This window comes from Sebastes fasciatus, chromosome 1, assembly GCF_043250625.1.
Source record: "Sebastes fasciatus isolate fSebFas1 chromosome 1, fSebFas1.pri, whole genome shotgun sequence".
NCBI lineage: Eukaryota > Metazoa > Chordata > Actinopteri > Perciformes > Sebastidae > Sebastes > Sebastes fasciatus.
Genome location: NC_133795.1, coordinates 38,129,885 through 38,133,825, shown reverse-complemented (window position 1 = coordinate 38,133,825; position 3,941 = coordinate 38,129,885).

Genomic DNA, 3,941 nt, shown 5'->3' with positions numbered 1-3,941 from the left:
AAAACTGCACGAATAGAAGCGAGACATTTTCTGCAAACGTAACAGCCGGGACAGAAATGTGCTCATGCATAATCGTTTCACCATACGTGTCTCTGCCCGAGTTCAGCTCCTTCACTGGAATTTAGTCCAAACTAACTCCATGGTCTTGTTAATAATTTGATTTATTAAAAAGCAATCAAGTTTCACTGACACCCACGACCTTCCACTTTAGTTTCCACTGAACCGATCAGCTTCTGACTTCATGAGACAGGTTTTGGTCTTGTATACTTTCCACTGGCGCCGGAACAGGGGGGGCAACGAGACTTTCGGTGTTATGGTGTTACGGTCATAGAGCGCTGACGATAATGTTGGACCTTTATCCATTCATAATCAACCACTGTGTAATTCAAATGAAATCAAAGTGATGTGACATCCAGCCCGCCACAGATTCAAAATTATATTTTGACACAATTCTCAACGGCTGGTCTGTGCAGTCTGCCCGGGGGATTCAACTCGGTGGGTCAGGGACGGCCCACTCGCTCTCGTGGGACCTTTTCCTGGTGCCGGTTGGCCGTCCTCGCCCGACCTCGGTGCTTCCCGGGGTCGTGGACTTATATGCCTCGTCTACACGTATACAGATATTTTTAAATATTTTCCCCTCCATATGTAAAAAAGAAAAAATCTGTCCACACTACCTTCATTTTACAAAATATCTCCGTCCACACTGGAACGCAAAAACGACTCCAAAATAACGTTCGCCGTAATATTTACGTCACCACAAGTGAGTTCACAAGATAAGGGTCAATGATTTTAGTTCCCACCCTTTAACTGTCTTGACACATCTTTAACACATGATAAACGAGGAAAGGGAGGTCATTCAGGTTTATGTCCTAAGATCTCCAAAACCTCGCCTTCAATCACAATTCGGCCTCCACATGTTTAAAGTGTTCCTGCTTCGGCCTCCTGTGACTGGAACATTTTTCAAATGTAAAGTAGTAATAACTAACAAAACGTAAAAAAAAGCCGGTAGTCCGCCATCTTTGTTATTGTTTCTGGTGCATGCTCATTACAAAAAGCAACAATTGGCATTCGCAAAATGAGGAGAGGACGTCATCATTTCCCAAACGCTCCGTTTTAGACATCCACACAGATATAATGGAACTGGAGATTTTAAAAAATCTGAACCTAAGAAGGCTTTTTCAGAAATATCCGTTCTTGTGACCCAAAACTCCGTCAGCATGGGGATGAGAGGCCAAAGCATAGAGGGAAATATCTGTTTTTTAAAATATCTGTATACGTGTAGACAGAGCCTTAGTGCTCGCAGTGGCCTCTCTCCCTGCGGAGAAGAAACTGGCTGGCCGCCCTCGCCTGACCTCACCCGGCCTTCCCGAGGCCGTGGACTTAGTTGGACTGAGGACTTTTTTTCACATGTCACCACCATTCAAATCAATACAACCAATGTGTTTGTGATTACATTGTTAACCAGAGCACCAGAGTGAAGTTCTTCATAGAGCTATCCTCTTCATTCTGCTCTCAAAGTGCACCAGATTGATGCATTTAACTTTAAAATGTATAAAGAACATTCTGAACAAAGAACAAGAAATTGTGGAGGGAATTTTTCACAATGTATTTTAACTCATCAATTAATTGAAAAGAAAATAACTGACACATTAATTAACAATAGAAATAATACTCAATCAATACATTTTCTTAACTCATTAGTGTTCTCATCTATTAACATGTTAAACAGGGAAACAGATTGAACCACAGCCAGGATAGATGGGTTGTGCAACATGTTGGAGTTTGTGCTTTTTTTAAGTACATGTTCTGTAAAGGCGTTTCTCCTGGACCATTTTAAGGTGCAATGTCGTTTTTAAGTTGTGCACTTTGTATTTTAATTGTTTAAAGACGGCTTGATTGTATGTATACTAGACTAATGCAGTGACACTGAGGCCAAGAAAAATGTCCCTAAGGGGACAATATTATATATAATATAGTGTATTGTATCGTATCTATAATAAGGACAATAGCTGCAGCTCTAATATTTGTTTTTCTGTCTTTTGGCCTGTAACAACATTTCCGCAACGAGCCTCTTTTTCTTGACTCTTTTTCTTCCTTGTCCTCATCTCTCCTTCTTTCTGCTGGGCGGCTGTGTTGAAACTCCTCTGACCTCATTGCGTCATTTCCCCCGACGCCTGAACGCACCACCCAGACAGAAGGAGTTGTCAGGGTGCGGTGGCTGAGATGTGTTGATCCAGGGAGTGAGAGTGAACAAATTGCTGCTTTCCTGGAGAGCTAATGCGTGTCCACATGTCACCAGTGTGTAAATGTGTAAACAGGAACCGTGCTAACCAGCTGCACCGAGAGGTGCTGTAGATTACTTTGGTGTCACCAGGGTCACTGGTGGAAAATCTCCCTGCAGGAAATCACCCATCAGACCTCTTTAATCGTCTCCTGAACAGCAGAAAAAAAGGGTCGACTCACCGACGTCAGATCTTTTTCGTGTCTCACCTCATTAGTTCCCTTTCGATGTAAAACATCACAGAGCAAATGGGGTAGTCATAAGCACATGTCCGAGACTTTGCTGCCATTTGGTGCTGCTAATTAGCGAGGCAGTCTGGTTTTAGCAGAGTGCAAAGGTGTGTTCAGTGTCAATATCGCTGGTTTAAATATTGTGGGTGCAAAAAAAAGTGAACAAAAAACTTTGAACACACTGTTGTGCAACTCTTTGCATTTTTAGAGCGTTTCTGGATGGCCAGAAGGCTGCGGTTTGCTGGGCAGCGGTGGTGTGAAAATAAGGCAGAGTGGTGCTGACAAGCAGCTTTCATTTTCAGTAAAACCGTCCTTGGATTAATCAAAAGAGGCGGCTACAGGCCAACATGGGAATGTGGTTTACACGGCATACTGACGAGACTTTGTAAACATTCAAAATCATGTTAGACGTTTGTTGGGTGTGGGACATGGGTGTGTAACTTCTACTGTAATCCCCATATGTCAGCATGTACTGCATTAAAGGGGACATATCGTGAAAAACTCACTTTCTCAGTGCTTGTGCTCATCCTTTCGGGTGTCTGGAGGGACTACCAATTCACAAACTGAAGAAGATCAACCCAGTCAGTTTATTGTGGGCTGTCTAGATCAGAAAACATATGATTCAACAAGCCGTTCAGATTTGGCTCCCCTTCCTATGTCACATGCATGCTCATTAGAATATACCGCCCCTCCATCTGAGTATCTCCACCCACGGCTGGAGAACTACAGCGTTTATACCTTCTCTTTTTACTTTTAGTATGTACAACAACTGCTCTCATAAAGTATGTACTGTTGCATACAGTATTAATACAAGTGGGACATACAACTTTGTCATAACATTGCGCCTTGCTCATATATCCGTCACACCAGTGGGCAACCTTCGGGTCTGTGAAGTGAAGCAGGGGGCGACTCCTCTGGTTGCAAAAAGAAGTCTGATAGGAAAATGACCCTACTTCTCACATGATTTATTACTGCTATCGCTAGTTTCAAGTCTTCTTCAAAACAGCACGATGTTCATTTAGTAAATTACGGTCCCATTTAGAGTCTGGGAATTGTCCGTGTCTGGGAAAACGGAGCTGGTGACGGCCAAAAAACGAGATGGAGACGGCCAGAAACCAAATACCGAGATGGAGACGGCAAGAAACCAAGTTGATGAAGTACAAAAACTAAGATGGTTTGCTTTTTATTCTTGCAAAAAGCATTTTCTTGGCCCGAAGCTGTAGAAAGAACACTTTTCAGCGTACTGAGCAACCTTCATAGGACTAAATGGGGCGGCATCTTTTCCAGTTTGTTTTAATACATCCGTGAGTAAAGAAAAGATCCTGCTCAATATTTAAATTGTTAATGGTTTGTACTGACAGTAACGATGGAGAGCGTTCTTATAGCTCATTAGGAAGACAGCCCACCATGCAGTTAGTTCGTATTCTTAA